Genomic DNA, 22,811 nt, shown 5'->3' on the forward strand with positions numbered 1-22,811 from the left:
CCGCTCTAATCTCCCCCCACAGCTTGTACACTCACACTCCTTAGAATGTGTTTCAGGACTGTAGTATAAATTTAACGCAGTGTTTTGAAGCAACGTTTGGTGTGTGAATTGTTAATATGGACCCACTGTTTTTGAACTCCTCCCAGTAATTGCCACCTCTTCCAAATCGAATGCATTGCATCCAAGATTTGGAACATTCAATGATTATCCAATCACCACGCTGTACAGAAAAATGACTACCCTGACTCTGTAGCGAAATTGACTTTTTACTGTCCATGGTATAAAATTGTGCAATGTGATGGCAGCAGGTTCATCGAAAAAGTAATTTTTTTCTTTCGTAGGTTAGTTAATTAATTGATCAATGAAAGTATTGGAGAGAATAACGTGAAACGATTCTTTCAGCTCCAGCTGTGGTGATATGTTACACAAAAAAATAAGTTTAAATACGCCGCGTAATGGCGGCCAATTGTTGCCAGTCAAAGATCACCGCTGCTCACTGCGTAGAGACTGAAAAAATACTAAATAACTTCTTCCAATTATTAATTCAGGAAGAATTGTTTGCATGGGTTCTTTAAGTAACACAACGCACTCACTTTTTGTAAATATATTTCCACTAAGCACAGAATACACACTTGGTTCAAAAATGGCTCTGAGCACTATGGGACTCAACATCTTAGGTCATAAGTCCCCTAGAACTTAGAACTACTTAAACCTAACTAACCTAAAGACATCACACACACCCATGCCCGAGGCAGGATTCGAACCTGCGACCGTAGCAGTCCCGGGTTCCGGACTGCAGCGCCAGAACCGCTAGACCACCGCGGCCGGCCAGAATACACACTTGAATTATTCACTACGTACGAGAACAAATAGAACAAAGACTACCGCTTTACAATAGCAAGCAGAAATGATCTGACTCGAAGAGATTTTGAATACCTTTCGTCTCTTATATGTAATTACAAAGATAATAATGTTAGTTTCGAGAACGTCACGCACTACGATCTCATCTAATATAAATAATGTCTTTTTATTACATTGAAGCCTTTCTTTGAAGCTAATTAAATATATTTTCATAATTAATTTGTCATTTATGTCCATATAATATTATTCTGAGTCCTTTTATTATTTACTTCAAATGGATCGGCTTGAATATTTCAAAAGGGACACTATACCCGCCGGAGGTTCCAGTCCTCCCTCGGGCATGTGTGTGTGTGTGTGTGTGTGTGTGTGTGTGTGTGTGTGTGTGTGTGTGTTGTTCTTAACATGAGTTAGTTTAAGTAGTGTGTAAGCCTAGGGACCGATGACCTCAGCAGTTTGATCCCTTAGCAATTCACACACATCTGAAAATTTGAACTTTGCATAGTAATGCATGCTGAAAGATAGTCAACTCTTGCTTCTCAGAATGGTAATTCTTGCACTTACGCATTTTTCCGTTATATATATTTTGTGCACGTGTGTGTATGTGTTCATTTTGGAAGGATTCAGTGTAATTAACATCCGATACTACATTATATTTGTGGTGTCACCGCCAGACACCACACTTGCTAGGTGGTAGCCTTTAAATCGGCCGCGGTCCGTTAGTATACGTCGGACCCGCGTGTCGCCACTGTCAGTGATTGCAGACCGAGCGTCGCCACACGGCAGGTCTAGAGACACGTCCTAGCACTCGCCCCAGTTGTACAGCCGACTTTACTAGCGATGCTACACTGACAAATACGCTCTCATTTGCCGAGACGTTAGTTAGCACAGCCTTCAGCTACGTCATTTGCTACGACCTAGCAAGGCGCCATTACCAGTTTATATTGAGATATTAAAACCTGAACAGTCAAGAGCGATGTACACCAATTATGGATTAAAGTTAAGTATTCCAGCAGCAACGTACTTTATTTGCTACATTAAATTACATTGTCCTGTTCCTGCCCTCACGCCAATCTGCGTGAGCTTGCACGCGTGCATTTCGGCCTCCTTTAGCTACAAGGTGTTGGCTCTTCTGCCAACACTTCAATATTATGTAGTTACGAGCCCCAACATTATGACCAATATCCAACGCAAGATCGAAACGCACCTGTTGGTAATGAGGGCATGTGACACGTCATGGAAAGTACGAGCGCATTCTGAAAAGTACAGCCTCCGACTTTTTTTACGTGAAACCTCTTAAAGACTTTTTTAAAATAAAACAAACTTTATTAACATTCTGCATCTTTATTCTAATGTCTCCATATTTGCTGCCCTCTGCTGCCAGACGTCCTCGAATTGCTGCGTTTAACGTGGCGGTATGTATAGTATCTATGACAGTGTGTGAGAAACAGCGTACTGCAATCGAGTTACAAATTCACACATGGAGAACCCTCTCCTTCAGCATGACAATGCCAAATCATACACGAACGTTGGACATCTGCAGCAATCCGACACACTGGGTTCACTATCATCGATCATAGTCTATGCAACAGCACATACGGCCCATCCAATTATCATCTGTTTCCGAAACTTAAAGAACAAATTCGAGGACTTCACTTTGCTAGTGATGAAACGTTGCAAGGAGAGTTGAGGTTGGCTCTGTCAACAAAGTAAAACTTCATACGACGGCGGTATCAACGAACAGGGAGTTGGGAGAAATTTGTTCGTCGCCGGGGTGACTACGTTGATAAACAAATATGCAGACGTGAAGAATAGAGAGGTAGAATGACAATAACGGTTGTTTTATTTAAAGAGTTTACACATAAAAAAATTCGGATCCATTACTTTTCAGTATGCTCTTGTTTATAAGCGGAGCAAAGACGAATGGGGACTCATTCTGGTGATAATACGGGCAGCAAATGACGACATCTGCTGATGTAACCGACTCTGACAAAGAGCACACCGCTACGGTCCAGCGCCTGGGAACGAGCGTTTCGGAAATGGCGAAGCTCTTCACCTGTTCGCGTGCTACCGTCTTGGGCATCCGTGAACAGTGGTAGAAGGCAACTATGTCCGCCACGCCTCATCACGTAACGTAGATATAGGTGGCTTAAATGCTATGTAAAACGCGACTGGCTGCGATCTGTGCCCGACCTGACGACAGAGAACAACTCTGGCGCAGCCACTGTTGCTTAGAAGCACAGTGTTCGGCGCACGTTGGTGAACGAGGGGCTGCGCTGGAGACGACTGCTACGTGACCCCACGGTGACCCGACGGCGCCGGCAGTTTTGACAGCAGTGCTCACAGCATCCCAGGCATTAGACAGTGGATCTATGGAAACACATCGCCTGGTAAAATGAATCGTGTTCCTTTTCGTACCAGGTCGTCTACGGGAATGCCGTCGTGCAGGTGTTTGGTTGCTCGAAGCAAGAACCGTGCCACGCTGGCAGGTCGATGAGAGCAGCATGGTGCTATGAGGAGTCTCTCAGCTGGGCATCCCTGAGACCTGTGGTAGTAATCGAAGGCACCACGACAGCTGCAGACAGCGTAATTATTGCGGACTAGCTGCATCCCTTCATGCTTGACGTTTTCCCAACGGCCACAGCGTCTAACATCACGATAACTGTCCTTGTCACAAGGCCAGAATCGTTCCACAGTGAAATTCCTGGCAGATTAAAACTGTGTGCCGACCGAGACTCGAACTCGGGATCTTTGCCTTTCGCAAGCAAGTGCTCTATCATCTGAGCTACCCAAGCACGACTCACGCCCCGTCCTCACAGCTTTACTTCTGCCAGTACCTCGTCTCCTACCTTCCAAACTTAACGGAAGCTCTCCTCTGAAACTTGCAGAACTAGCAATCCTGAAAGAAAGGATATTGCGGAGACATGGCTTAGCCACAGCCTGCGCGATGTTTCCAGAATGAGATTTTCACTCTGCAGCGGAGTGAGCACTGATATGAAAATTCCTGGCAAATTAAAACTGTGTGCCGAACCGAGACTCGAACTCGGGACCTTTGCCTTTCGCGGGCAAGTGCATTGACATCTGAGCTACGCAAGCACGACTCACGCCCCGTCCTTACAGCTTTACTTCTGCCAGTATCTCGTCTCCTCTTCGCAGGAGAGCTTCTGTAAAGTTTGGAAGGTAGGAGACGAGATACTGGCAGAAGTAAAACTGCGAGGACGGGGCGTAAGACGTGCTTAGGTAGCTCAGATGTTAGAGCACTTGCCCGCGAAAGGCAAAGGTCACGAGTTCGAGTCTCGGTCGGGCACACAGTTTTAATCTGCCATGAAGTTTCATGTCAGCGCACACTCCGCTGCAGAGTGAAAATCTCATTTTCGTTGTACAGTGGTTTGAAGAGCACATTTGTGATCTCACGTTTATTCCTTGGCCACCAAATTCGCTTGACCTGAGCTCGGTGTTACACATCTTGGTCGCTGTCTAACGCCAGCTCCACATCCTCAAAGCACCGTATGGTAACTTATGGGAGTTGCGAAACCTGCTTGTAGCTATCGGTTACAATATACATCCAGAAATCTACCAAGAACTTTTCGAACGAAAGTAATGCAGAATGACTGCTGTAAGACATTTCAAAAGTGAACCAACTTGCTTTTAAGAAGGTGGCCATAATATTTTGGCTTACCAGTGTAGGTTAGTTGACTCTTCTAGAAGCGAATACGTAGTGACGAATGGAGACTTATACTGCGGCTGGGATCCGCAGTTCCAGCTTGTTGCAGGACACGAGCGGCGCTTTGGTAGTGCATTTGGCAGGAGAAGCTTTTTAAGATTTCTTACAGTTTTGTATTTCTAACATTTCGGGATGGAGAGACAGGATTGAAGAATAAACGAATACATTGCGATGAGATTTCTCTGAGAAGTACTCTCAGCATTCTACAAAGAAAACCACACCAACATTACAGAACACCTTTTGAGATTCTATAACCTTGATAGTGAAACTCACCGATTAACTTGGCACTCATTAGTCAACATTTCATTTCAGTTCGTACGTGCCTCTAAGAGAGCGGATTGGTCGAAATAGTAGATGAAGACCTCTGCGTGGGAGAGAACTTGACTGGTGACGTGACACAAGAAGAATCGGGAGTTGATACAGAAGAGACTATGGATCCTGTATTAGAATCGGAATTTAAAGCATCTCTGGAAAACTTAAGATCGAATAAAGCAGAGGGGCTGAATAACATCCCATGGAAATTTCTAAAATAATTGGGGGAAGTGCAACAAAACGACTATTGAAGTTCGTGTACAGAACTTACGAGACCGTCAAGGTACCATCAGACTTTCGGTAAAACAATCACTCGACGGCTCATGCATCCAAATTGCTGACAAGAATAATATGGAGGAGAATAGAAAAGAAGGTTGAGGATCTGTAAAATGACGATCAGTTTGCCTTTACGGAAGGAATAGCACCAGGTAGGAAATTCGGAAGTCGCATTTAATAACGGAAGAAAGACTGAAGAAAAATCAACACACGTTCACAGGGTTTTTCGACTTGGAAAAAGCATCCAACAATGTAAAATGGTACAAGATGTTGAAATTCTGGGAAATATAGGGGTAAGCTACAGGGAACGATGGGTAATACACAATATGTACAAGAAAGAAGACGAAGCAATAACAGTAGAAGACCAAAAACAAAGTGGTTGGATTAAAAAGGATGTAAGGCAGGGAGGAAATCTTTCGCCCCTACTGTTCAATCTACACAGAAAAAGCAATGACGAGAATAAAACTTCAAGAGTCGGATTAAAATTCAAAATGGTTCAAATGGCTCTAAGCACTATGGGATTTAACATCTGAGGTCATCAACCCCCTGGGCTTAGAACTACTTAAACCGAACTAACCTAAGGACATCACACACATCCATGCCCGAGGCAGGATTCGAACCTGCGACCGTAGCAGCAGCGCAATTCCGGACTGAAACGCCTAGAACCGCTCGGTCACAGCGGCCGGCATTAAAATTCAAAGTCGAAAGCATGACAGGATATGATTCGCTATTGACACTGTTATCCTCAGTGAAAGTGAAGCAGAATTACAGGATCTGTTGAATGGAATGAACAATCTGATGAGTACAGAATATGGATTCAGAGTAATGCGAAGAAAGCCAGAGGTAATGAGAACATTAAGAAACTTAACTTCATAAGTCATGATTACGAAATAGCTGAAGTTAAGGAATTCTGTATCTAGGCAGCAAAATAAAGCATGACGGACGGATCAAGGACATGAAAAGGTGACTAGCAATGACAAAACGGGCACTCTTGACCAAGTGAAGTCTACTTACATCAAACATAGGCCTTAAATTGAACAACAAATTACTGAGAATGTATCTTTGGAGCACAGCACTGTATGGTACTGAAACAAGTACAGTGCGAAAATCGGAGCAGAAGAAAATCCAAGCGTTTGAGATGTAGTGGTACAGAAGAACGTTGAAAATTAGGTGGATGTGTAAGGTGAGAAACAAGGTTGTTCTCCGCAGGATCGGAGAGAAAAGGAGCATGTTTAATACTGAGTATATCTGGCATTGACAGAATGGGAGAATGTAATCGGAAGCATATGATCAAATATAAAATTATAAGAATTTTAACCTTGTGTATTTTATTGTATGGAAAACACTGGAAAGAAAAAGACACAGGTTGATAGGACATCTGTTAAGACTAAGTAACTTCCATGATACAATAGTGAGCTGCAGAGGGTGGAAACTGTATAGGAAGGCAGAGGCTGCAATATTTAACAAATAATTGAGGACGTAAGTTGCAAATGGTACACTGACATGGAAAGATTGAAACGGGAGAGGAATTAGTGGCGGGCCGCATAGAAGCGATCAGAAGACTTAGGACTAATAAAAAAGTGTCTCGTTGAGACAAATTACGTGACATTCTAAATAGAAATCTGGAAAAGATGCACGGGATGACCCTGAACTCCACCAACAAAATTATGGAGGTTGTTCAGGCTTATTTTCTATTTTGGTTCAAAGAACCGTGTTCTCCGATGGATCGTAAATTCATTTCGTTTGATTTCATTATCCCTTTAATCTTCATATCAGAATTAAACCGAAAATATCTTCACAACGTTGTAAAAGTCGGCGGTATGCTCCGTGTGCCATGTTTGGAAATTAACTTGTTTCGTTAACTCTCGGTACTTCACTCTGATGCTTGCATTCAGTACTGCAGGGTTCTGTCACACGTTTATTTTTGCAACAGTGTTACGTGAACAGTGATACACAGCAGAATGATTAGATTTGCTGATGAATAGATGGCTGATATACAGCTCGTGTATTGATTCATTGAATGCAATGTAAGAACGGCGCAACTACGCTATGATGGACTGTTTCCTCAACGATGAAACCTCAACGGAGTACTTCTGCGTCTGAGAGTTGTTGCAATTCTCTAGTTCTGAAATTTTATTATTGAATGTTACATGATTTTTCTCTGCTGTGAAGCTATTTTCACAGAAAAACGGAAATTGGTGTAATAAACGGAAAAGTAATTACTTTCTTACTCTGCAAGAAGCGACCAGTGATTATGGATTTCTTATATCAAAAGAGTCAGAAAATTCTTTGAATTTGGTCAGTGGAGTTTTGTGTTCGCACTGTATAAAACCTTGACCCAAAATAAAGTTAAGGTGACTACCGTCAATAAAGAGGAAATGCCTGAGACAACTGCCCCCTATAAGCAGTAAATCTCGGTTCTAAAATCGGTCTGGTAGAAATTTGAATTGTGACGACTATTCGTACCGTAGCAGGTTCACCATAGGGAAGGACACCTAACTAGCAACTGAAGAAGAACGCCGAAAAGTATTAACACTTACGTTTATGTAATACTTTTCGCCTTTATAGCTCGTTTATTTTGCTTGTAGACATCACTTGTGCCCTTGGTTGGCTCGTGCCCGTCTCATTGCCTTGCCTCATTGCACCAGACGTCTGTGCCTCGATGGCTGTGACATCACGCAGAACCCTGAACTGTGCACCTTGCGGCAGAAGATTACTGCTTACGGGCCCCAAGCCTGTTTCAAAACATATTTGAAATGTATTGGCTTGTGAAATATAACTTGAGCTTCTCGTACTGACGGACTCCTATTTCTCGAAAACTTAATCCCCTGCCGTCTTAAAAAATCACTGACTAATCTTGAAAGACTGGAGAATCGCTATTTTGGATGAGAAATAGTGATTGTTAGGTTACACTTCTGGCCGGCCCGTTTCGGTCTTAGGTCTTACTTTCATTCTTAGGACTCTTTTAGTTTTGTCAGCATAATGTAATCATTAGACAGATTTCCAGAAGAAAAACGCTGTGGCTAATCACTTATTGAACTGAAATTTGTTTCGTTAGAAAACCAAAGTCACATTTTCTGTTTCAAAATAAAGTCGTTGCACTAGATGGCAGTCAAATGCACAGTGTCTCTGATGCTGTCCTTTCATATATTAACTAACACATTGTTAAAGGAAACAATATGGAATTATAATTCCCTGTTCAAACGTTACTTTATTGATTCAAGTGTTTGCATTGTGACACACAATTTATTCTTTTCTCTATTTCTGGCCCTTTACACGAGTTACTGTCTAAATTTCATGAAGTATAGAAACAGGATGTTTCATTAGATAGCATATAAGAACACAGTGAACACCAGAAATGTTACATCGGCAAATATGACATTTCTACTTATATTGCGAATCAGTTAAATATGTTAAGAAATGCAATGGAATTTCACGGGAATAAAGAGTGCCTGCAGAGAGATATGTAATTTTTAACATATTCATACAAGGAAGCCAATAGTTCTCACAGTGGGTCAGCAGTGGACTTCTAGGAAACACATTCTGTGGTAAAATAACAAGCATAGTATTGTAAGAACATCTTTTACAAGGAAATGCAGTTCTGACGGAGGACTGGTCTGAAAGCGTAAACGGCAGTCTCCATGAGATTGCCTTTGAATTATACATTATGTTCTTGCTTCTAGGTGCAGTACAGGGAATTGGGTTGTTTGCACGCTTGTGTTCTTCGCAATCTGCGCTCGTGATCTCGACTGCCCGTCACGTGCGTTGTGACGTCACCAGGTTCCAAGGTGACCAACACCAGATATCAGAGCTGCCTGACGATGAAGAAACTGCGGAGGTATCCCGGTCGGAACACGCTTGTCTGGCGCTGGTGACTGGCGTTCAGTAGAAACTCCAGTAAAGAGTTCTGTCCACTCCGACTACTGTCATATTATTGTCACTAAACTTTGCTAATAACTGTAGAGGCAACAACATTATAAGGAATACTGCTTTAATATTAAGCATCAGGGTTTTTATCTGCGTTGAGTGACGATACCGAAGAATTTCGTTGTTCCTGATGTACATACGTATGATACTTTACGAAAAGTTGTACATTTTCTCAAGTTCCCACGAACGTGAGGTCAGGGAAGTTTGCTGCGGATTAAGGCAACTTACACGTGTTCGGAACGAGTAGGCTTCAAATTCCGGTCGGGCCCTGCTGCATTAAGATTATCACGGTTTCCTCACATCGATTAAGATGAGTGCAGAAACACTTTCTGAGAAAATATTGTTGTCGATTTCGTTAAATCCTTAAATGTTGAGTCATAAACCTCTAAAGTTTAGGGTGACCGTTTGACTGAATTTTCTTATCAGATTAACAGGTGGTATTTCGTTACTGTGAGATTCTGTGGTGTGTGGAGAGAAGCTTCTCCGTCTCAAAGAACTTTTATTATATTCGAACGATAATATGTTCAAGAACTCTGAAGCAAACCAGTGTTAAGGGTTTTGGTCTGTTGGTTTTCGGTCCGTTTTTTTTTCGCTCATGTTATATACACTAAGCATCTGCGCTTTTTTACAGCCACTTGGGATTTTACGCTGGGCGAGAGATTGGAGGTAAAAGCAATCTAAGTAGAGGGCCAATTCCGTAGAGTATTCTTTGTAAAACAGAACTGGGGCTCCATTCCGAGCGACTTACTTGTCCTCTTTCAGTCGCTTCTCTATGACAGGGATGTAAATTATTGTATCTTCCACACTGATGTCTGTGCTCTGGTCAAAAGACGGTATATTTTTACGATACTTCTTTGAGAAATGCGAAACTGAGGTTTCCTTTTGCTGTCTTGTGTCCCACTCCAGACTGTTCACTCGCATAGCAATCTTACATAGGACCAGAATTTTTTCAAGTTCTCGGCAAGGTCTTTTGCTAAGGTATGACGGTAGTAGTAGTTGTTGTATGCTTCGTGGATCTGTCTTTTCACGGACGCACAAATCTCTACGAACTTTTGCCTATTAAGATTTGCAAGTTCTCTTTTGAACCTAGAGGGCAACGCTCTTTCTTTCCTTGACATCTTCCGAATATCTACACAGATACTCCGCAAGCCACCGTCCGGTGCTTGGTCAAGGATACCCTAAACCAATACTGGTCATCTCTTTTCCATTTACACTCGTAAACAGAGTGAGAGAAAGGACTGTCTATATATATTCGTATGAGCCCTAATTTCTCGAATCTTATCTTCGTGGTCCTTATGCACAATGTTTGTTGCGGCAGTAGAATCGTTCGGCAGTCAGCTTCAAATGCCGCTTATCGACATTTTCTCAATAGTGTTTCTCGAAAAGAACTTCGCCTTGCCTCCAGGGATCGCCATTTGTGTTCCCGAAGCATCTCCGTAACAGTCGCGTGTTGTTCGAACCTACCAGTGACAAATCTAACACTCTGCCTCTAAATTGCTTCTATTTTTTCCTTCATTACGACCTGGTACGAATCCCAAATACTCGAGCAATACTCAGGAAGCGGTCGCACCAGCGTCCTAAATGCGATCTCTTTACAGGTGAACCACTCATTCCTAAAATTCTCCCAATAAACGGAAGTCTACCATTCCCCTTCCCTACCACAGTTCTCACATCATAGTTCCATTTCATATCGCTTTGCAACGTTACATCCGAATATTTAAAAGACTTGTCTGTGTCAAGTAGGGTACTGATGATACTGTATCCGAACTTTACACATTTGTTCTTCTTATTCATCCAAGGTTAACTTACATTTTCCACATTGAGAAGTAGCTGACACCCATCACACCAACTGGAAATTTTGTCTAAGTCTCCTTGTATCTTCCTGCAGTCGCTCAGCTTCGGTACCTAACCGTATACGACAGCGCCATCAGCAGACAACCGCAGATTGTTGCGCTCTCTGCCCGTCAAATAACTTATGAATGTAGAGATCAACAGCGGTCTTATCACACTTTCCTGGAGCACTCCTGATGATACCCTTGTTTCTGACGAACATTCGCCGTCAAGAACAACATACTCGGTTCTGTTACTTAAGAAGTCTTCGAACCATTCACATATATCTAAACTTATTCCGTATACTCGTACCATCATTAACAGCCTTCACTGGGGCACCGTGTCAAATGCTTTCCGGAAATCTAGAAATATGGAATCTACCCGTTGCCGTTCATCCATAATTCGCAGTATATCATGTGAAAAAGGGCAAGCTGAGTTTCGCACGAGCAGTGCTTTCTAAAACCGTGCAGACTAGTGGTCTTAAGCCTCTCAGTCGCAAGAGGTTCAATATATTCGAACTGAGTATATGTTCGAGGATTCTGCAGCAAATAGAAGTTAGGGATATTGGCCTGCTATTTTGGGGGTCTGTTCTTTTATACATCTTATATAAAGGAGTCTTCTGTATGTTTTTCCAGTCGCTTGGGAGTTCGCGCTGGGTGAGAGAGTCACGATAAATGCAAACTAGGTAAGGGGCCAGTGCCGGAGAGTACTCTTTGTGAAACCGAATTGGGATTGATTTATTTGCTTTCAAATCTCTCAGCTGTTTCTCAACACCAGGGAGGTCTATTACTATGTCGTCCATACAGGAGTCCGTCCGATGGTCAAATGATGGTATATTAGCACGATTCTCCTGCGTGAACGATTTCTTGAACGTGAAATTTAAAACTTTGGATTTCGTGTTGCCATCTTGAACTGCTACACCAGACTGGTAAACATGGGACGGAATAGAAGCCTTAGATCCGATGGATCTTTTCAATACTTCTCAAAAGCGCGATTTATCAGTTTAAACTTTGTCCTTTGTTCCTCTGCGTCTATCACCATGGAACTAAATGATATCCAACTAAATGATATCTAACTGGGTTGCTAGCGACTGCTTATCTGCTCTTCCTAGAAAAAATATTTCTCTAGCCTTCTTGTTGGTTTTATTAACCTTAGCAAACATTCTGTCTGCGATGATACCATCACCACTAATCCCTGTATCTATACTGTCAACATCGGTAAGGTCAGGTCTAAAGTATTTCCATTGCGTATGGGCCCTCGAACTAGTTGCTGAACAGAATTTTTGGAAAACGAGTCTACCTGCTCAACACCGTTTTTGTCCGGTATGCTTACATCTCGACATGCTAGATAAAATATTAGATTTCAGTGTAAGTTACAAAGTTTTGTTTGCTTTTAATTTTAAAGCTATTTGTGGGATTTGTAGCTTAAGTTATTTTACTTGCCTGCGAAAGAACTAATGTTCGTTATCGTCTGAAATTTTGTCTCATTGTAAAGCATGTGCTAACAGCAACGTCTCACCGAGCGAGGGTGAACTCTGCACTTATATGAAATCTAAAGGTTTATTTAGTCTGAACTCTTTTTCCACTGATCATTAGCGAATTCATTGGCACCGTTATGTACCCACTGAAGCACTATAACTGCTTTCCAATGAAATGCACGCAAAAGTCATGATATTTGCTTACATAAGAAAAGTTACTGCATTTCGAACAGTAACTGTCAGTATTCTTCTCCTTGCTTGTGCTGTATGATCGATGTGCTCTGTCATTCGTCCCCGTGACCGACGCTGTCGTTGACAGTGAACTTAAACGGCAGCTGTTTATATCTATGACTTTGGAACCTAGCAAGCAAAGATGGTAGATGAACAGATAGTACCTTTGTCAACAGTAATGGCTTTACCAGTGTCGCCCTTCCGTGAAATCGTTGAGGTCTTCTCAGCGTGTAGTATTTCCTATAAAATACAATGGTATCGTAGCTGTAGCGAGCTGTGTCTTATTTTCTTTGGAAAACATTATCTCATTGTTAAATATCCGTGATATTTTCAACAAGAAATATAAGATAGTCTTTAGAAGGAGACGATGTGGGAAAGGGAGAACTCGACGAGTATCAGATTCTTTCATATACAGGGTATTACAAAAGGGTACGGCCAAACTTTCAGGAAACATTCCTCACACACAAAGAACGAAGATATGTTATGTGAACATGTGTCTGGAAACGCTTACATTCCATGTTAGAGCTCATTTTATTACTTCTCTTCAAATCACATTAATCATGGAGTGGAACAACACAGCAACAGAACGTACCAGCGTGACTTCGAACACTTTGTTACAGGAAATGTTCAAAATGTCCTCCGTTAGCGAGGATACATGCATCCGTCCTCCGTCGCATGGAATCCCTGATGCGCTGATGCAGCCCTGGAGAATAGCGTATTGTATCACAGCCGTCCACAATACGAGCACGAAGAGTCTCAACATTTGGTACCGGGGTTGCGTAGACAAGAGCTTTCAAATGCCCCCATAAATGAAAGTCAAGAGGGTTGAGGTCAGGAGAGCGTGGAGGCCATGGAATTGGTCCGCCTCTACCAATCCATCGGTCACCGAATCTGTTGTTGAGAAGCGTACGAACACTTCGACTGAAATGTGCAGGAGCTCCATCGTGCATGAACCACATGTTGTGTCGTACTTGTTAAGGCACATGTTCTAGCAGCACAGGTAGAGTATCCCGTATGAAATCATGATAACGTGCTCCATTGAGCGTAGGTGGAAGAACATGGGGCCCAATCAAGACATCAGCAACAATGCCTGCCCAAACGTTCACAGAAAATCTGTGTTGATGACGTGATTGCACAATTGCGTGCGGATTCTCGTCAGCCCACACATGTTGATTGTGAAAATTTACAATTTGATCACGTTGGAATGAAGCCTCATCCGTAAAGAGAACATTTGCACTGAAATGAGGATTGACACATTGTTGGATAAACCATTCGCAGAAGTGTACCCGTGGAGGCCAATCAGCTGCTGACAGTCCCTGCACACGCTGTACATAGTACGGAAACAACTGGTTCTCCCGTAGCACTCTCCATACAGTGACGTGGTCAACGTTACCTTGTACAGCAGCAACTTCTCTTACGCTAACATTAGGGTTATGGTCAACTGCACGAAGAATTGCCTCGTCCATTGCAGGTGTCCTCGTCGTTGTAGGTCTTCCCCAGTCGCGAGTCATAGGCTGGAATGTCCCGTGCTCCGTAAGACGCCGATCAATTGCTTCGAACGTCTTCCTGTCGGAACACCTTCGTTCTGGAAATCTGTCTCGATACAAACGTACCGCGCCACGCCTATTTCCCCGTGCTAATCCATACATCAAATTGGCATCTGCCAACTCCGCATTTGTAAACATTGCACTGACTGCAAAACCACGTTCGTGATGAACACTAACCTGTTTATGCTACGTATTGATGTGCTTGATGCTTGTAGCATGTCAACACAAGCACCGAAGTCAACATTACCTTCCTTCAATTGGGCCAACTGGCGGTGAATCGAGGAAGTACAGTAAATACTGACGAAACTAAAATGAGTTCTAACATGGAAATTAAGCGTTTCCGGACACATGTCGACATAACATCTTTTCTTTATTAGTTTGTGAGGAATGTTTCCTGAAAGTTTGGCCGTACCTTTTCGTAACACCCTGTATGCGTTGTGGAAACCTTCCTGAATTAGAAGAGTCCCCAGTAAATGTTTCTGCCAGCAACCTACAAACTACTCACAGTTTCTGTAGCAGTTTCCGTCATCAGCCTTCTGACTGGTTTGAAGCGGCCACGAGTTCATCTCATGTGCCAACTTCTTCATCTCACAGTAACACTTACAAACTACGTCCTCATTAATTTTCTGGATGTATACTTCTGGACTTCCCCCTAGCGCCATGGAAGTTTTTCCTTGTGTCTTAACAGATGCCCTATCACCCTTTCCCTTCTGTTTGTCAGTGTTTTCCATATATTTCTTTCCGCTGCGATTATGCGGAGAATTTCCTCTTCCCTTACCTGTGAGTCCACCTAATTTTCAAGATACTTCTGTATCACCACATCTCAAAGCCTTCGATTTTCTTTCCCTCCAGTTTTCCCAGAGACCATGTCTCATTACCATACAATGCTGCCGGCCACTGTGGGCGAGTGATTCTAGGCGCTTCAGTCCGGAACCACGCGGCTCCTACGGTCGCAGGTTCGAATCCTGCCTTGGGCATGAATGTGTGTGATGTCCTTAGGTTAGTTAGGTTTACGTAGTTCTAGGTCTAGGGGACTGATGACCTTAGATGTTCAGTCCCATAGTGCTTGGAGCCATTTGAACCATACAGTGCTGTGCTCCAAAGTTATATTCTAAGATATTTCTACCTCAAATGAAGACCTGTTATATTTGACCTCGAACGGCAGCTGTGCAACGTCCTGAATACTTTGCAAGTGTCAGTCGCGGTCAGGACAGTGTTCTGTCTTGCTGTAAGTGCATTGTGTCGGAGAAAAGTGAGCTTGAAAGTGGGCAAATTAGTGGTGCTCGTAAAGTGGACGCTTCCGTAACCAAGGTAGCCCAAGTGTTTGGTGCTTCAAGAGGTATTGTATAGACGATTTATACCGCATACAAGGAAAGCAGGAAAACCCTATACACTAAGTCACAACACGGACGAATGAATGTGTGTACTAAGCGATCGTGAGAAGCGATCATAGGAGATGATTGTAACAAAAGGTGAGAGGACGACAGCTGCAAAAGTGACTGCAGAGTAGAATCACTCATTCGCGAACCTTGTCAACTCCAAAACAAGACCATGCAGGGACTTGCAGCGCAAGCTGAAGTTACGCATGACTGGGTGTTGTGTGATGTCCTTAGGTTAGTTAGGTTTAAGTAGTTCTAAGTTCTAGGGGACTGATGACCATAGATGTTAAGTCCCATAGTGCTCAGAGCCATTTGAACCATTTGAAGTTACGCTACCACTCATCAGTGATGCAAATGCCCGTAACAGGAAAACGTGGTGCCGGAGCCATGAAACCTGAACTGTGGAGCATAGGAAGAAAGTCATTTGTCGGACGAGTCTTGTTTGACACTGTGTCCAGGTTCGGGCCGAATTTACGTTGGAATACTGTAACATGGTGGCTGTTCGGTGATGATGTGGGCAGCTTTATCGTTGTTTTCCATGGGCCCCATGAATACTCTACATGGTCGCATTACTGCAAAGGATTGTATGAGAATTTTGTCTGATCAGTTGCATCCCACGGTTCAAAGTTTGTTCCTCAATGGTGATGCTGTATCGGAAGACGACAGTGCCCCTGTTCAGAGAGCCCGCATCGTCCACGAATTGTCTAGTGAGCACGGGGGTGATTTGTGTCATATACCCTGGCAACACAGCTCCCTCATCTTTGTTATCTACCTGGACAAAAGAATGCGTTATCACTATCCAGTTCCATCATCGGTGCCTGAATTTGCCAGTATTATGCGGTACGACAGGTATAACGTAACATTCAAAACAGTACAGAGCCTTTTCTCTTTCCGAGACAACTGGAAGCTACTTTGAACGCCAACGTGTTTCCTATACCATATAACGCATGGCGATACGTTTATGGTGTTTCCATGTTGCTCTGAAACCTCTGTACAAGTCTTATGAAACCAGACATCGAGACATTAACTAATTTATTTGATAAATAAATAATTAGTGAAAATATGTTTCCTTGTGGCACAGGAAACAGTGCCAGTGTTCTTGAAATAATGACATGTATAAGGAACTCAGGTGGTGTTTTCAACTTACGAGTAGCAGTTTTATGTGCTGTGTGGAACCTGGGAGAGCAAAATGTTATGATTGCGCAATGCCATTGTTTCCGCTTGAGAGGTATGTATAAGCAAGCAGGATCACGCAAACACAATAGAACTTTTAAGCAATCATGCCCACTCGAAATATTTCGCTCTTGATATGCGCTTTTAAAGAACCCAAGAAAAACTATTCCAGAAGGAGAAACTGAACTGGTTTCTTCATAATAACAGCATCAAGTACCTTGTAGTAGGGATTACTGTAATCAAAACACTTCAAGGAAGTAGCTGGCGGAGGTTAACCGCTTATCTGGCGTGATCTTGAATACGGTCAGAGCTATTTCTCTCCGCGCACCGAGATGATTCACCGCTAATAACCTTCGGTGGAAAATTTCCGCCACTTAAATTCATTAGGATAGTAAGATGAATTCGATAGTTTAAAAGTGCATTTTATTCTAACTGCTGTCGTAAGTACTTAATTGAGCTCTAAGGTTTTATTGCTGTACATATACCTGTCTAATGGTACTTAGTGTCAGCAATTATTCCAAGCTCCTTATTGAAGAACTTGGACACAATGACTAAACATCTGCTGGAATCAAATTACGCAGTTGCAATAATTTAGTTTCTGTCGTTAACCTGTCCCCTATTCGATCACTTGCATTTTACAATACGTCAAACTCATAGGCTTCTAATGTAGCTCACACTTACGTTGATACTGCTCTATCGAACATCTGATAATGATTACAAATTTAGAATCAGTTATCTGTAAAGTATGTTGAAGAAATAGTTCAGTTAAAGTTTCACAGAAATGACGCGGTATTAGCAGGGAATGAAACAGAAGGGTTGCATAGAATAGAGAACATCTGGTTGTTGTGAAATTTCGTGAGCGGAAGTAGAATAAACGGTTTAGTTTCTTAAGTATGGTAACTGCACATCGTGTCACTGCGTTGCACGAAATTTGGCCATTTCTAAGCTCTTACTGATTTTCCAAAATTCAGAGCTGTGAATGATGTTTCTTGAAGTTTGATTGTTGTTCAAGCTTTCAGTCTTCATAACTGAGCTGCTGCAGAATAACTAAGCTGACGGATTACACATGACGTACGTTTTAACTACGTATGAGTATCGTCCATACTAATAAAAGAAAGCTTCGAGAGTGGAATTAAAATTCAGGGTGAAAGGGTATGTGTGAAAAATTAATTCATGACATTGATTTCTTCAGTGAATGTGAAGAAGATTTACAGGATCTGTCAGATAGAATGAACAGTGTGAATACAGAACATGGTTGAGAGTAAGCTGGAAAAGGACAGAGGTAATGAGATGCACAGAAATGAAAGTAGCGAGAAACTTCACATCAAAACTAGTGATCGTGAAGTAGACGAAGTTAAGAAATTCTGATGCCTTGGAAGCAAAATTACCCGTGATAGATGTGACAATGAGGACATAAAAACGGAGATACCACAGGCAAACAGGGCATTCCTGGCCAGGAGAACGCTCTTGGTATCAAACACAGGCCTTAATTTGAGGTACCAATTTCTGAAAATGTATTTGTGGAACACAGCAGTGTAGACTAGTGAATCGTATACTGGGATAACGGAAACAGGAGATAATTGAAGCGTTTGAAGTGTGGAGCTAGAGAATGTAATAGTGCAAATCAATACCACCTCACCGGCGTCTCAGAATGGACCTGCAAGTTTCTGTGATACACCGATAGTGGTCGGGGGGGGGGGGGGGGGGTCTGATGGACCCAATGGACCATATCCCGTGAGCCATGCCTCTAGTGGCTCGGTATCTTGAGCGCCCTCTGCCGCAGCAGCTCAGCCCACATTGCTAACGAAGCTATGCAGGTGCTGCCTAGTCGCTGCTCCGTCACCATCATTGTTGCTGTTGTAACAGGTGGACTCTGTATCTTGTAACATCATTTTGTGAAATAAGGCTTCGTACATTTTCAGAAACACAAGTAAATCTACTGCTCGCTGCTTTACTTGTTCACTAATCATTTCTGTTCCTGTCCAGCTGTCCTGTGACGACAGTTGCCGCACCACTCTGTTGTCCACTTCTCCTTACTGATGTTTATAGATGCTGCAAATTTGGTGCACTGATAATGAATGAGGATGTTCTCCACAGAACAAGCGAAGAAGGAAACATATGGAAAACACCGACTAGAGAGGGAACCAGATCATATGATATGCTGTTGCGAACCCAGGGGAATAACCTCTGCTAGAGAGCGCTGTAAAGGGTGAAAACTGTAGGGGAAGACAGAAATTTGAATACATCAGTCAAACAGCTGACGTCATAGGTTACGAGCGCTATCTGGGATGAAGAGGTTAGCACTGTAGGCCGCATAAAACCAGTCAGAAGACGACTGATGACTAAAAAACACTATACTAAAAAATCTGTGCTACTAAACAACTAAAGTGGTAACTGTTCACCCAAGGGTCTCAGTGGCATGTTGCCTATCTAACGCCTTCCCGGGGCAAAAATAATTTATTTTAATACTTCATATAATTATCGGCCAAAGTTACCTTAAAACACTGTCATAATCTACTCATTAAGAGGTATAATCTTACGTGAAATTTTTAACACTATAGGTATTAAAGATAGGAACTGTGTATGTCTTCATGCAGGATAACTCAAGGTGAGCAAATTTGTCATTGACATCTTCCATCCCAACGTCTCCCCCCCCCCCCCCCAACTCCTCACACAACGCCAAAAAATTGAAAGGAATGTCTTTAAAACACATGTAGCTGTTTAATTGTATTTTAACTACACGTTTCAGCTTACGCCACCTACGTTGGATCAATTGTACATACAGTAGATGGTATAAATTAATACTTACAAAGGTCAAATATTAACGACATGTCGTAGCACGACATACCAGTATGGCAATCCACATAATTACCAACCAGTCTGAATTGCTGAACATTCCCAGAACACACCACATATCCCAGCACAAGAAGTAACGTGTCTGATTCGAAATCACAGTTATAACTGATAGTCAACTGAGTGCAAACAAATGGAAATGTAGCCAAACATATACAGGGTGGTCGGAAATGATGTTACAGACTTTCTAGGATGCTATGACCATTCGTTCATCTTCCCTAATGTGAAACACATCTCCTCTACTGAGCAAGCGTTCATGTCTGTTAAGGTACGCACTTTAGAGCCCACGTTTATTGGACACTTTTTCTCGTTTTTGTCCACACTACCACCACTGAAAGTTACCAACCCTACACACTTTGCAACACAAGAACCGGTACATGTTTTCAGCTGTCAGAGGTATCAGAACGGTTTTCGTTTACAACTTTCGACTCGTTCGTTACCGGTACAGGGATCCTTACTTCAAATTAATACATTTATCGTTCTCCATTATCCTAGAAAATCTGTTGCATCATCATGGAATCACCTCGTGTATACGTACATTTACAGACGCCCGCGCATATAACTTTGACGCTCTGTAGCCTCGTTGGATGACGTTTCCGAACATGGGTTCCTCTTCAAAATACGATGTAATCACTGCCCTCTACAAGCCCTAGAAGTCTGTAACGAGAATTTCCGACCACCCTGTATGTTTGTTTTGAAGAACACACCAAAGCAAAAATGTAACTAATGATATTTCATGAATATTGTTTTGAAAGTTATTACAATATATTTCAAAAGAAATTGACTCCAGACATTAGAACAGAATACAATTGTACTATAACATTAGAAGTCAGTAGTACAAGGTTATACTGAAAAAAAAGAAAATTTAAAGTAACATCTCCGAGCCAATATTGTAAACATGTGAAACCTAGGATTCTCGTTTCAATGCCGGAACGTCACAATAGTCTAAAATTTCATTCAACATTTCAATACAGTCGTACGCATTCCAAGTAGGTAAATGCGTGTTACCCCCAGCCGTGGAAACTGTTGTCACTGAACTATATCGCCACCAAATGCAATGTACAATGAATTTGTGCACATTGTCTGCAACACGAAATCACGTTTCCATCATAGTGAGGGAAACTCTGAACAGTAACTATTACGTCTAGGAAGGCTCTCTCTGAGCACTATGGGACTCAACTGCTGTGGTCATAAGTCCCCTAGAACTTAGAACTACTTAAACCTAACTAACCTAAGGACAGCACACAACACCCAGCCATCACGAGGCAGAGAAAATCCCTGACCCCGCCGGGAATCGAACCCGGGAACCCGTTACGTCTAGGAAGTTTTAAAGCCCAAAGTACTGCTCCTCATTCCGACAAGGCCCCATATTATGTTTCAGCAGGACACTTGCCGGTAACACACATGGAGGAATGCGTAATATTAACAAGGGTGGCTACCATTACGAGCCAGCCGGTGAGGCCAAGCGGTTAAAGGCGCTACAGTCTGGAACCGCGTTACCGCTACGGTCGCAGGTTCGAATCCTGCCTCGGGCATGGATGTGTGTGATGTCCTTAGGTTAGTTAGGTTTAAGTAGTTCTAAGTTCTAGGGGACTGATGACCGTAGAAGTTAAGTCCCATAGTGCTCAGAGCCATTTGAACCATTTTTTACCATTACGATCTTACGCTGCACGTTGTTTGGCTCGCTGCCTACGATCAAGTCCTTAGTGTGTCGGTTCCTTAGCTTGTTCGCCACGGTAGATCAGTAACTTCTGGTATGTCTGTGGATTTGAGTGTAACACATGTGGAAGGATGTTTCCTATGTATTCATCCAGTTTCTTTTTAGTTCTATGCAACAACGTTTAAAGGTTCTCACTGCACCTGGAAGGAGTTTACAGACACTCAACTGCAAAGCCACAGATGTTGTACCGCATTTAAAATACTGTAAACAACGCCAACTTCCACTTTTGGCTACAAATGATTTTACTGTGATACTGATGATTCGCCTTGTCAGGCATTGTCGGGCATCCACAAAGATATAACACAACGTATCAATAGGAGAACAATAGTACATACAACAAATTTACAAACTGTTAACATACATTAGAGCATAGACTAAGATTAAAAGTAACAACGTTCTTATAGGGATTGATGGGAAAGATTCACTGGGGTTCCCAATGACACGAGTAACATGATACCTTCATTTGTGTTACTTGCATGCAGTTCGAAGTACGTCAGCGTGGGGCAGACATAACAACCCAAGGCATATGTACATTAATGTGTAACCACTCGACTACTCAGAAGCGATGTGCAGGGTGCTCCCATTTTATAAGGAAATTTAAAAATAGTAAATCTTTCCTTGTTTCAGGTCTTTGTCCGTTGGGTGCAGAAGGACGTAAAGTTTCTTCCTCAATTTTCTCAACACCTGGCGCACTTTAATTGTTGAGTTTTTGTCAGAAAAGGAAATGGCGTCAGTTCAGCAGAAGGTGGAAACTATGCTTTGGTATGCAGAGTTTAAATTCATTGTTACGGTGAAAAGACAGTTTAGTGGTGTTTACAGGAAAGCAGCACCAGACGGCCAGAGCATAAAAGCATGGCACAGTCGGTTTCTGGAAACTGGCAGCATTGCGAAGGGGCATGGAGGAGCTCGGCGGGTCTCTGAAGAACAAGTTGAGAATACCCGCCAAACATTCCAACGAAAATCAGTTCGTCAAGCTTCACGAGAAATTCAGATGTCTCATGCAACTGTTCATAAAGTCCTCAGAAAGCGATTGCTTCAGTATTCATACGAAGTGCAGATACTACAGGCCATAAAGCCTGATGACAAGCAGCGACGATACAAATTTGCAGGTGAAATGCTTAACCGAATCCTCCTGCTTTCCTGTCAAGGGTAATGTTTTCTGACGAGACCACATTCCATCTCTCTGCAACTGTGAACGAGCATAACATTCGAATTTGGGGGTCGCAGAAGCACACAGTGTTAGGGAAAAGATACGAGACAGCCCGAAAGTGAACGTTTGTTGTGGCCTCGTGTGTGACAAGATAATTAGACCATTCTTGTTTGCAGAAACACCTACCAAAGGAGAAACGTACCTAGACATGCTGGAGATGTTTGTCTTTTCGCAGGTTGAAGACTTCCAACCAAACCTTTGGTTTCAGCAAGATGGCGCTCCACCTCACCGGTCGCTGGATGCTCCGAAGCTCTAAATGCAACATTTACAGGACACTGGATTGGATGAAGTGGA

Source organism: Schistocerca cancellata, chromosome 6, assembly GCF_023864275.1.
Source record: "Schistocerca cancellata isolate TAMUIC-IGC-003103 chromosome 6, iqSchCanc2.1, whole genome shotgun sequence".
Taxonomy (NCBI): Eukaryota; Metazoa; Arthropoda; class Insecta; order Orthoptera; family Acrididae; genus Schistocerca; species Schistocerca cancellata.